At 47.2% G+C, this 12,396-nt stretch overlaps 1 protein-coding gene across 2 annotated transcripts in view; it reads right to left on the reverse strand.

Annotated features, from left to right (window-relative positions):
* The window catches only part of LOC143368221 (uncharacterized), an 88,010-nt gene that overhangs the window by 53,118 nt on the left and 22,496 nt on the right, over positions 1 to 12,396 (reverse strand). The window contains exon 2 of one of the 2 annotated variants that reach the window (XM_076810729.1): positions 1,173 to 1,187. The gene's annotated coding sequence lies outside the window, so the exon portion shown is untranslated. Of the gene's footprint in view, positions 1 to 1,156; positions 1,188 to 12,396 lie in introns of both variants that reach the window. The other variant, XM_076810728.1, reaches the window with a different exon arrangement.

A 12,396-nucleotide genomic window follows, 5' to 3' on the forward strand; every position in this document is an offset into this window, starting at 1 on the left:
TCCGCGGGCAAATAACGAGGGGATACACGGAAGCGTGAACAAGCCAGACACATATTTTCCCCCATTTCGTCTCCGGGGCCGTACGCCCGAGGGAAATGGATCCTCGTTGAACGTCAAAAACAGTCGAGTTGACTCAGTGTTTCGCCGTTAATCAAGATAAATACCAACAGATTCTCCGCGCAAGCGTTTACCCACAGAAACAACCGTGCCTGGTTTAACTCGCCAGGAAGAGGAGTTAAGTCCCACTGAAGCTTTCAGCGTCGCACACATCGTGATCTTCCCTGAATACACTGCAGACGTTCGTGTGGAAGGGAGCCAGTCAACAGGTTAAAATAGAGTTAAAAAAAAAGGGAAGAAAAACAGGGAAGCAAAGAACCGAAGGGTGTGAACGAGACGCGGGACAATTCAGGACGCTGTAATGAACGACTCTATCCATTCGAGTGGATGGCTCCGTCCATGTCGGGTCGGAAGCGCTGCGGAACGTTATGCACGGCGAAACGAGGGCTGCTGCGCGAAAATAATGCGATACGCGAGGGATCATGTTCCCCGTGGGATAGGGGCGGATCGATAATCGGATCGACGATCGGATAACAGGGTTTTCGGAGCGTGTACGCCGATGCGCGACAAGCCTGAGGAACGGAGAGAGAGAGGAGCGGAGACAGGGGGGTGGGTCCTACGCGAAAGGTATTCGCATTTGCGGCGAGCATCGAGGAAATCTGCAGCTGCGCATCCAGCCGGCCGAAATTGGTATTCATGAAGCCGGGCTCGGAAAAATGTCCGATATTAAACGGCGAATTTTCGACTGCGAGCTAGCGTAGGGGGAGGGGCGTGTCGGCTGGGATCCGCGCGACGTCGCGAACGCGGTTGCATCTGGAAGGGTACATAATCCCCACGACCCGTTCTAATCTGTCTCATATTTACTTCGGTGTAGTGGCTCCCGCCTGATCCCCGGAGGAAGCTCCAACGAGGAGCCGACATGTTATTCTGGCAAACAGTGTATTAGGGGGTACGTTTCTAATGGAAAGAATAATGCGCCTGCAGAGGGAGTTCGCAGATACTGCTTCGGAGAGCTTTTCAGTTGCCAGAGAGCGGTACTTAAAATTTCATTCAAGAAACTCGTGGAAGTTTCGTGGAAGTTTTGTGGAAGTCCTCTTACCTCGCTTTAGTTTGACGCTGGCGACGGTGACCTGAAACAGAAGAATACAGTCTGATTAGTCACTACTTAGTTAGTTCGCATTGACGTTATTTGGTGTCTTGGAAATTTTGTGACCAGATAAACTTTCGTGTCCCACGAATGGCGGATATTAAACGTGGATCCATTTGGCCGACCATGTACGGATCAATCTGCTCTCGATATTCGAACCGAAACTCGCCGAGTCAACCATCCGAATCCATCTACTTCAAATTCGGCGAGGCTCGTGTCGAGTACAACAGTTTTCGCTTTGCGCGACGGCAGGCGTCGAGCGTTGCGACACGTTGCTGGAGCAATAGCGAATACCGTCTGACGATTTTCAGGGTAACAAACTGAATTCTATTTGGAAGGATCGAGCTTCGAAAGCAATGGTGTGGGAGTAGGGGAGACCGGGGTGTTGAGCGTTAGCTTCCCGGACCACCAAGAGCGCACTGTCTTGTCCTTTTTCGACGCCACGTCTGTTAAACATTCGGCCTGTCAGACCGCGCCCGAAAATCTGATACGAGGATTGTAAACACCGTACTTGTCACGAAAATTAAACCGGATAAAATAAAATACCCTAAACTATAGTCAATGTATCACGTTTCCACAAAATATTCACGAAAAAACATCAAGCAATACTTATAAGGGAACATCCCGAACACGGAAATTCAAAAAATTCAGAAAGTTCGTGAATATGTAGGGAATTTCCTCTTAATTACAACGGAATTTTTGTTTGCTGCCTAAATTCACTCTAAGGGCGTGTAATTGAACCCCGAAAATCCGGTTATTTTCCGACTTTCTGTTATAACTCGCGAACTGTAAAATAATTTTTTTGCCAAATGATAGATTTAATTAAAAGAAGTAACTTTTGCCCCGAAACTTTTCTTCTATCTCTTACAGTTCGCGAGTTATAACAGAAAATCGGAAAATAGCCGAATTTTCGGGGGTTAATTCACCCTCTTTGTGTGAATTTGGGCAGCAAACCAAAATTCCGTTGTAATTAAGAGGAAATTCCCTACATATTCACAAAGTTTCTGAATTTTTTGAATTTTCGGGTTCGGGATCTTCCCTTGTTAGTGGACAAAAATTCATAAATAGTCGAAACAAAAATATTTACTTCCCGCCGACCTTTTTAGATTTTCCATTCCCACTGATAGAACACGCAAGTTTTCGTCACGGTGACACATTAAATGGCAAGCTGGTCGTTCATATGCTTCAATATCGCGAATCGCAGCATAATTTATAACATAACACAACAATTAAAGGGAATTAGTCAACTAACCTCGTTAGTCAACTAGCCCCGGTCTCCCCTACAGAGTCTGCGCGAAGTAGATTATTATTATTATTATTATTATTATTATATACGGGAAAAACCCTTTAGAGTACATAATATACAAGTAAATACAAGTAAGATTAAACCGTCCGCGTACTACAAAACAATAAAACGCTACAGCGAGGTTGAAAGATTACACTAAGAATTGGTCAAATAATTGATTCCGAAATGAATTTTGAGATATAGAGACGAGTTGAGATATAGATGACGAGTTGTCATTAATTATTTCTTGATCGGAGATTAAGAAAGATCCACTGTTAATGCCCCTGTTTAAGTTCCCCTTCGATCGCCGCCGCAGGTCGCGTCAAGGATTATAAAAGTCACCCCTGCTTCGTGCGCCCTCCGCGCGATCCGCGATAAAGACCTCATTTGCCGCGGGGAAATGGCAAGCGTGCGAAAGGGGTGCAATTTTAAAATAATCTTTCCAGGAAGCTCGCCCGTCCGCGGCTACTAGCCAGTAGTCCATTAACGGAAATTTCCTTGAGCGACGCAGAAACATGGCTGTTGTTTCGCGTTAATAATCATCGATCCGCCGTGTCAGAAGTTAAACCAGCAGCCAGCGAGACTAGCCTTTATGCACGAGGGGTGCGCTCTGCTCGACCAATCGGATCGGCCCGACTGCACACCCCTTACTCGCGCGATGAATATTTATCCAGGCCGCGCGAGGAGCCCAGACTCGCTAGATCGTTATCTCCCGCCCGTTGGATTTTGGCGAACGATTAATCTCTCCCGTGATGCACCGTGCCCAGAATGGATCCCGCGAAGCGATACGTCGTCGTATTTCCTCGGCCACGGCTTTACGGAACACGCGACTCACCCTTCATTCCACAGCTACCGCTCGCGTAACGGGTACGGCGAGTATTAATTTTCCAGGGGATGAAAAAGGCGCGCCGCGTGAAAAACGCCGAATAACGGAGCAGGCACTTGGGCTGGCTCCAGTTCCCTCGGCTCTCGAATGGGAAACGGGTCTTAAATCGTGCCAGGGCAGCGAGTGCAAATCGGTTTAGTCGGGACAAGTGATTCGTTGATTTCGTTTGGATTGGTGGTTCTAAATGGAGCGGAGTCTTCCTCCTGATCAACGAAGGGACCATTTAGCCACGCTATCCGCGAGGAGGTTTTTCTGACAGTGGAAGATTCTCGGCTTCGACTTTCATTATCCCACGTTCCACGCGAAATATCTTGAGAAGCGCATTTCGGCGGAGGTTCCTATTACTCGAGGAAGAGGTCGTTACTTCGAAGCGTCCACCCACAGAGTCATACAGGGTCCGCTGGCTGGAATCGTCAAACGCTCGCAATTCTCTCACAGAAACGTAATACTGTGTCCCCCGCGACAGGGTCCACGAGCGTTTCCCTTTGAACGTTCGCGAGTCTATTACGATCAAGAACCACCGAGCAGAAGGTAAACTCGTCAAGTTTCCCGGCCGTATCTCTCGGCCAGCGCGCCGGGGCCAGTCGCCTGTGCTTCTATGCGAGCTTTGTGGCCCGCAAAATGCTCCCGTTTCGTTAATAGAAATATCGCGCGCGTGCTGCGATATTAGTTGCCTTCTGCCCCACGCGAATTTCCCATCGGAGAAGCTCAACGCAGCCGGGCAAGCCGACCGTTGACGTAGCACGTCTACGGGACGCGCAGTGGAACGTGTCTGGATACCAGAAGGCGTCCGCTGAATAAAGGATGAAGCAGGATTTACGTTGGCCTCTGTTCGCTGGAAAACATGTATTGCTACGTTTTCTTGAGAAGCAGCCGGTCGCCACGCAGCGGTACTTTTCCTTGGTGGTGGACGGAGGATTACGTACCTACTATTGCGAGATAGGAAGAAGCGCGACTACCCGCAAGCTAAAATGCCACAGAGGCAAGGGGAATCGCCCGCTCGCTCCACCGAATTCCTTGGAACGAAGTCCGCCGCGTAACGCAGAACACGAACGAAACAAATCACGACAGCCCGCGGATATGGACAGCCGCTAAGAACCGAAAAGTAGGACTTCTTGGAGGGGATAGGGTGGAGCGAGCGGGCGATTCCCCTTGCTCCTGTGACAATTCAGCTTGTGGGTAGTCGCGCTTCTTCTCATCTCGCAATAGTACTGTTACGTTTCGGTAGGGGTGGCTGAAGGATTACGCGACGTTCCTTAGTGATTGATTGTGGATTACGTTTTCTAGGTAGTGTTACGCTTTCGTAGCAACAGGTGCGGGGATATTAAGTTAATCCCCTGGGCAGCGCTACCCTGACTGGGTAATGTTACACCGTTCTCGATGACGTGCGCGTAATATTTCCTAAGGAAGCGTCGTGAAATTTTCAAAATCTCCATCCACCCCGCCCAGGGCCCAGTTTATACACCCTAACTCTTGAAGCGCCTCCACTGCACGGTGGAATTTATTCCGTCGACGGATCCCCTCCTCGAAACTGTGCAAACGTGGGCCGATCCAGCGCACTCGAGCATTCGTGGAAAACGTTGCGATACATTCGGCGGATTTCGACGAAATCCGCTTATCGATCTACGCAGGATACACAGAGAGAAGCGAGAAAAGGAACGGGGGAATAGATTCCATCCAGTGTTTGAACAACACGGACGGCTTCTTCTCATTCTTATTCGGGATCCCGGTGTCTGCGCGAGTCACGCGGACAGAATTCCTTGGAATTCACTTTTCCACACCTCGGCGAGGTTTCTCCAAACGAGTTTCAATCTGTGGGCAAAATTTCGGCTGGTGAAACAGCGGGGGAAACTGCGCTTCGTCGCGAGTGTTCCAAATCTAATTCGAACTCTCCTCCGCTCTGACTTGTGAGCGAAAGATAAGTGCGTGACTCGGTGTTCAGGAGAACACAGGGCAAACAATGCGACCGACCATGGAACAAAGTATGGTAATGTTGTTCCTCGACCACCTTGGGTCTTCCGCCACAAAGCCGTGGAAACGATGCCTTCAGGCCCTCCACCCTCGCTTCTCTCCGTTTTCCCTGGCTAGTGCACGCGTCATACAAGATTTTCATTTCGTCCAGCGCACAGTGCTCGTCCCTCCCCGAAATTTAATTCCCAGTTTCCGTGATTTTCCCCGCGTCTTTCTGTTTGCTCACCTACGCCCCACGAGTCTCACCCTTCTTCCTGGATTTTCATCTGTTTATGCCTAGCCCCACTGCTCCACCCTTCTATTTACCTTCCCGTCCACATTTTCAACCCCAATTCCTTTGTCACATCTCCACAGCGACATCATCCCTCTCTCTCTATCTCTCTTTCGTCTTCCATCAATCTTTTCTGCCCATTCGGTTGATTATTTATTCATCCGCTTCCTCCACCCTCGACCCGGCAACCCCTACCGTCACCTACTTGCCAGGCCACCTTTTATTTACATTTCCACGCGGTTCCTCCGACTCCGCAATGACGAACGCGCCATTTCAGCGCGACGCCACCCGTCGCTCTTGATGAATTGATTTTCCCATTGCAAAGACGACGGTGGGCCTCGCTAACGACGCGGGACGACGTCGCGCGATCCCAGTGACGCACCTTGCACCGGGAATATCGACGAGCGAAACGGGGGTGGAAAAACAGTCCGAGAGAACGGTGGCGTTGGAGGAGACTCGTGACACGACCTTTCTACTGAGGTGGTATGAGGTGAAATAATGTCGACTCCGATTTACCAAGCACTCAATTTATTTTTTACCAAAGGAAAACGACAATTTTACTAAATGACTCGCGCGTAGACGTCGGAGTGTTCACGCAGGAACTGCCTAAATCCAGCTGCCTTCTCTTCGCCAACCGTACCCTTGACCAGGGGTAGAAAAGGCGAAGGAAGGAAATAGAAAAAGAGAAAGACAGGAGACTGAAGAAAAACTGAGATGAAGGTAAAAGAGAAGGCTACTCGAGAAGCGACTTCGCTCGGCTCGCGCGAACCTGGTCGCCACATGTTCTCGACGAACGCCAGGCCCAGACGAAACCCTCGGGAAAGAGAAGCAGCAAGAGAATTTAGAAAAGTGAGAGTTGGAAACTTAGGGAAAGAAAAGTACCGAAGAGAAAGAACGTGGTAACCAAGACGTAACTGCTACGCTATTAACGAGGCTCTGGTGGTAATTCGCGTGATTGCAATTTGTGAGGGATGCACGGGGTGGAAGGTGTACTTGGATGTCGTTTAAAATCCACAGAATCCTCGCGAGATGCACGCTAATTCGAAAGAGTCAGGCTCGAGCAGTTCGAGATGCGTAACGATTCGGAGATCGTTCGGAGAACGAGCAGGGGCAATGGAGCTGATGAAATCAAATGCCACGGCAGAAAGCGCGAGCAGGGCGTTTAAGCGCCGCTGGGAAACATGGTTTTGGAGCTGCGAACCGTGGAGACGATCGCAAATATTTGCGTAAACCTGGCCTAACGGATTGGACGCGTCGAATTTAACCCGCTCGACGGTGCAAATGAAAGTATTGAATCTCCGTTCCAGGAACTGCTCTCGAGGCTGACCAACGCAAACTGATACGACCGTGATGAATTCGATAAATATCGCGAATATTTCACGGCGGGCAATAAAAGCCCGTCGGAACTGCCGAAGGAAACTGCTATCGCTCCACCCACCCTGTAAATCATTCGGTGGACATTGCTATGGAGATTCTTCGCGTGCAAGTGAAAAAAAACGTTGGAACGCTTTCCAAATTGACTGCATCACTGTCCGCGGTAATATTCGCGCGTTCATCGCGAGGAACGGCTCGCGTGCCGCGTTTCCTTTTCAATTAACGACTTGGCAGGTGCCCCAGCGCTCGATTTCGGTCGACTCTTGGCACGTCAGTTAGCCGAAAGACGAACTGCGAACTTCTTTTTAAATTTTTAAACGCTTGTCCGATGAAATTGGAAATCCGTTATAGACCGAAGTTGAAGAGTGAAGAGCTCGCCTGAAATTCGATTCTACATAGGGGAGATCGGGGCTAAAAGATCCGATTTCGATAAAACATAAAAAATGACTGGAAAATAACGTAGTTATTCTCTTCACTACTGACTAATTTCTTGTTAAATTTATTATACTTTCTGACTTTAAGCTTGTATTTAATATATTGTAATAGGTTTTCCATAGAAAGTAATTTATTTGTGGCTGATCGAAGCGGAACTTCCTACCCCTACGTGGGGCAAGTTGTTATCGCATTGGGGTAAGTTGTTACTAAGATGTAAGAGTTGCCTTTTAATGAGATATTTCATTTTCTAATGAAATAAAACAGAATTTTATTAATAACGTTTATTTATGAAGTTTCGGACCAACAAAAATGTATTATCTTTAAAAGAAAACCAAAAGCAACAGTTTTTATTTATCTTTACGCATAACTTCGATCGAAGTCGTGTCCCTTTCAGCCTTTCATTCATATGTTCGCATCTTAAAGCACAGCGGAAACAATTTATACATTTGCGGTAGGTCTGTGACGATAGCACCCCCAAATTCGAATTTTTGGAAAAACTCAACGGCATTCGTTTGTCCATCGTTTGCCCATAAAAAATTTTTTTTTGCCCACCCTCCAAAAAAAAGTTATGAATAAAATAAAAAATTTGTCTTCATCACCCATCATGAATGCATTTCAATTTTTTAATAGAAGGATACGAATGTACCCGACTTGGTCACGTTTGCCCACTCTCAGATTTCATTTGACCCCCCTCCAGAATTTAAATAAAAAATAAAAACCGCGAAAACATGGGTATAGATGAAGCGATCGCGTTAAAGTTCGATTATTCTCGAAAATATTATCAAAATCTTTCTTTCAACGGTGCAGTTCGTTAGTTTAGATGTAGAAGAGATTTGCCCATGCATTAATTTCGTATGCCCACCCTCAGAATCGAATTATTAATGAAGATAGCCAAGAAGTGCGGTACCCGTTAAAGCGATCGCGTTAAAGTTCGATTTTTCTGGAAAATATTATCAAAATCGTTCTTTCAACGATGCATATCGTTTGTCCAGATGTAGAAGAGATTTGCCCATCCATTAATTTCGTATGCCCACCCTCCAGAATCGAATTATTAATAAAGATAGCCAAGAAGTGCGGTACCCGTTGAACCGAATACCTTTCCGTTCGTTTTTTCCCGAATGAATTATCAAAATCAATTGTACTTACCGTAAAGGTTGAAGGTGTTTGGTGACATGTTATCCAAAAAATGTTGCACACACTTCTTTCTCACTTTATTGGAACGACACTTAAATTTGTATCGCTCATCGAACACTTCACACTTTTCACACATCTGCAGCATGTGCAGAATAACACCAGAGTGGTTTTCTAGTCATTTTTCACTAATTACCGCAATGATATCGCACAACGGAAAATAATATAATCTCACAGTTACTTCACGAACCGTAAATGAATGCACGGTCTCGCAAGAGTTGCGTCCGAACTCTGTAGACCGACTGACTTTCGTGCGTCGTTGGAAGGAATTCGAGGGTATCGCAGACATCTGTTTACGTTTCGGCACGTTCGATGACGACACGCAGTGTTGATACCCTAAAGGGTAGCAGCGCCGAGTGCCACTGCCGAAACGTAAACAGATGTCTGCGATAGTCTCGAATTCTTTCCAACGACGCACTTCTTGGCTATCTTTATTAATAATTCGATTCTGGAGGGTGGGCATACGAAATTAATGCATGGGCAAATCTCTTTTACATCTAAACTAATGAACTGCATCGTTGAAAGAACGATTTCGATAATATTTTCCAGAAAAATCGAACTTTAACGCGATCGCTTCAACGGGTACCGCACTTCTTGGCTATCTTTATTAATAATTCGATTCTGGAGGGTGGGCATACGAAATTAATGCATGGGCAAATCTCTTCTACATCTAAACTAACGGACTGCATCGTTGAAAGACCGATTTTGATAATATTTTCTAGAAAAATCGAACTTTAACGCGATCGCTTCACCTGTACCCTTCTTTTCGAGGTTTTTATTTTTTATTTAAATTCTGGAGGGTGGGCAAATGAAATCTGAGAGTGGGCAAACGTGGCCAGGTCGGGTATATTCGTATCCGTCTTTTAAAAAATTGAAATGCATTCATGATGGGTGATGAAGACAAATTTTTTATTTTGTTCATAACTTTTTTTGGAGGGTGGGCAAAAAAAAATTTTTTATGGGCAAACGTGGGCAAACGAAGGACAATCATTTCCCACCGACAAATCATTAAAATGTTTTCATGGGGGTGCTGATGCAAATTTTTTTTTGCCATAATTTTTTTTTGAAGGGTGGGCAAACGAAATTTTTTTATGAGCAAACATGGGCATACGATGAACAAACGAATGCCGTTGAGTTTTTTTAAAAAATCGAATTTGGGGGTGCTATCTTCACAGACCTATTTGCGGCGGGGCAAGTTTTTACAGTACAACGTGCCCCAAGTCACGGTAACAACTAGCCCCTACCGACAAATGTAGCAATTTCAAAGACTATTCTGCTTATACATGTATTCAAACGATAAACACTATTACACCATGTTCTTAAATGTCATTTGATCCATAAGAACGATTCAATCTATAATATCGACGTTAAATAATTGAAATAGACCAAAAAGTAATGATAGACAAATTTTTACTTATCTGGTACGCGACTAATAGGTCCTTGCTTACAACCACACAATTCGCTGTCGCGGACGCTATTAAAGTGGGCGACAGAGTGGCGTGATCAACTCACACGGAAAAAATAATTTAAAGTACAACGCTCTTTTTATTTTGAAGATAGAGCCGTCGGAACAACTTACCCCCGGAACTTTTAGCCCCGGTCTCCCCTACTTATCTGGTACGCGACTAATAGGTCCTTGCTTACAACCACGCGATTCGCTGTCGCGGACGCTATTAAAGTGGGCGACAGAGTGGCACGATCAACCCACGCGGAAAAAATAATTCAAAGTACAACGCTCTTTTTATTTCGAAGATAGAGCCGTCCGAACAACTTACCCCCGGAACTTTTAGCCCCGGTCTCCCCCTACCCAGTGCCTGGTGTTCCCGAAGAGCAAACTGCGAGTTCCTCGGCTCGATATTTCTTATAAACTGTAAAGCCTTGATAAACGGTTAGCATTGATACACTCCCGCATTTCCTTTAGACTTGAACCGAATTTTTTTCACCGCCGCTCGTACATCAATCTTCCACGGTCTCTAGGAGTCTGTTACCGATCCGCGGAGGCCGCTCGGAGGTCGACGTTCCGCAAACACAGTGCCTCGATAGAAATCGAGGAGAACGAGGTCCAGGGGGGAAACGTTGCCGCGCGATCTCGAAAGCGTCATGATTCATGCTCACGGAGGCGAGAGCAGTCAGGAAGGACGAAGAAAGATCGCCGAGCGTATCTTTCGCGCTTTCTCCGCCGCGAACTTCGACCTACTTTACCTGGAGAGATCCATTTCCCCGCGCGAAAGGGAAGCGAGAGATCGCATGGGAGGCGGCGGGTCGTTTCGCTAATAACGCTTTTGTGCTGCTTTTGCGGGGGTAGCTGTGAAAGGCGGCGATGACTGCCGGCGACGTGGACAACCGGCGCGCAAAAGTTGCGAGGAAAGCGTGGCGGTGAAACGGCCATAAAACCGTTTCCTCAGACATCCCCGAGCTGATCCCTCCGCCACCAGTGAAATCTAAAAATATCCAGCCCCCTCCACAGGTGAATAATGCTCGGGCTGTTTCCATTCGAGGGAAGCAACGTGATACATCGCTGATAGTTAGGGCGGCGGGGCACCCACCCTCTGTTTCCAAGAAGCGGAGGAATAAATTCGCAGGATATATACGAACCGAGACGCAGCTACCGCGAACGCCTTCGGGAAATGGCGAACTTTATCGTTCTGCTAGATTCACTTTCGCCGGCAGGTAATTGAAAACACTGCCGGTGGATGAATTGCTGCTTCGGGCTTTCGCGGGGCGTGAAAGGGTTGTGAGATTATAATATTTGGAAGACGGCGCATCCACGTTCCCGTCGGCGAGCTCTCGGCTCCAGGTAGACCCAGGAATACCCTCCTCTGGCAAGGTAATGTTCTTTTACGATTCTGTTGGGTCGCGGTTATAATTTAGTATCAGATACTGCTGCGCTCCATCTTCTCTGGTGGAAAGGGGGAACTTTGCCGTCCACGTTCGAGTGCAACGGTTTCAAATGAACAGACGGTTTAATACAGCAGCTTATTGGTATTTCACGCTCGAGATATTTCGCTGAAATATGTATCTCCATTTAGATTCAGCGACTCGACAAGCGCGGAGTTTAATATCGATGGTATAATTAAACAGCAGCAGGTGAAAATGGGCTGCGACGCGGGGGACCAGGCGCCCGGGAGTCTCCGGCAAATCCGGCCAGCTGGCTCGGCAAAACGTCGGTCGAAGTAATTGCCGCTATTTAAGGGTAATTCGGATCCAGTCGAGAGCAGATCGGGATTCGAAACCGAGACCGCAACATGGATTCGATCGATGGCCTCCAGACGAGGCGCATCTCGGGGCTGCAGCGCGCCGAAATGCACGGAGCTATGCAAACAGGATTCCCAACGCGCATAAATATCTTCGTTGCTGGCGCTGCCAGATACGAGTTCATCCGCCATTCCGCAAATAGCTCTGATATCCATGCTGCTTCGATTCCGATTAAGGGTCGAGACACTCGGAAATGCGAACCGAGGGCCGACGCTCCTCTGCGTGACCCTTCGATCCTCCGCTTCCAGGTTTTCTACCTTCTTTCCAAATAATACACCTAAATTCCTAATTGCAGGAGATTTGCGATCGCGACTGTCGGAAGATAGTATAGTTTAAACGTTGCCTCGTTGAAACGTGAATCAGGGTTCATGAAATCACACGCGACACGAGGAAGCGTTTGCGCGAAGAGACTGCTCGTAAAAGGCAACCGATATTATAGAGTGTTTTCCTTTCAAACAGCCATATGCTTCAAGATTCCAAAGCACTTGAAGTCCAAGCAGAATTCTTTCCCTGCCTGCGGATAT

This window comes from Andrena cerasifolii, chromosome 4, assembly GCF_050908995.1.
Source record: "Andrena cerasifolii isolate SP2316 chromosome 4, iyAndCera1_principal, whole genome shotgun sequence".
Lineage (NCBI taxonomy): Eukaryota > Metazoa > Arthropoda > Insecta > Hymenoptera > Andrenidae > Andrena > Andrena cerasifolii.